This window comes from Carlito syrichta, unplaced genomic scaffold, assembly GCF_000164805.1.
Source record: "Carlito syrichta isolate Samal-C Ts95f unplaced genomic scaffold, Tarsius_syrichta-2.0.1 Scaffold135623, whole genome shotgun sequence".
Taxonomy (NCBI): Eukaryota; Metazoa; Chordata; class Mammalia; order Primates; family Tarsiidae; genus Carlito; species Carlito syrichta.
The window spans coordinates 36456-37495 of NW_007079719.1; positions in this window are offsets into that span (position 1 = coordinate 36456).

Genomic DNA, 1040 nt, shown 5'->3' on the forward strand with positions numbered 1-1040 from the left:
TAGCATTTTGAGGGGAGAGAGAGGCTGGGATACAACTTCCCTGGGCACGGTGAGGTTTTAGAATGTTTCACCTGGGCCTCAGTTCATCGAATGAGACACAGCTTTGAGTGGATGCACCCATCCCCGACTCCCCACCCCCAGATCGAAATTCTGAGTTAATCTTCATAATTTTGCCTTGTTACCTGGGGTTGCTCCTCTCAGCCCAAAGACGGATGCATGCAAACCCAAGATATGCAAATAGGCCGGTTTTGTTTAAACTACTGATCCTAGAGCTTTTTCTGCAGGGAAAAAAAAACCCAGGTGGATTTCCTGAAAGGTGGCCAGATGGCTGGACCGGGGTGGGGGGCGGATTCTGGCTTTCTGTCTCCAGCCAGCCAGGGTGTGGCTTTTGCATAATGTAAATGGGGACAGGGCTTAGTGGCTCATATCTGTCATCTCAGCACTTTGGGAAGTGGAGGCGAGAGGATTGCCTGAGCCCGCGGGTTCGGGACAAACCTACGCAACATGGCAAGACCTGGTCTCAAAAAATTAAACAGGTGTGGTGGCGCGTGCCTATAGTTCCAGCTACTTGGAAGGATCACCGAAGCAGGTGGAGGCTGCGGTGACCGTGAGCGTGCCACCGCGCTCTAGTTAGGGCAACAGAATGAGACTCCAACTCAAAACGATGATGATGATGATGATGATGATGATGATGATGATGATGATGATGATGATGATGATGATGATGATGATGATGATGATGATGATAAATGTAAAAGGGCCCTGGGTGGGGCGGCAGAGCACCCCACCACGCCGACTGTAGCCTCGACCGCGCTTCCGGAGGCCGCCGGAAGAGGGCGCCAACGGCTCCGCGGCCGCTCCTTTCCGCGGCTCAGCGGGCAGAAGTGCGAGGCGGGGCGACAGGATCTCGCGAGATCCACGCGCGGCAGGCGCCGCTGGCTCGGCATGGCGGACTCCGCGCCGCAGCTCAAGCAGGGTTCTTGCCGGCCCACGTGGCTGCGGGCTCGCAAGGCCCGGCCCCAGCTCATCCTCGGCCGCCG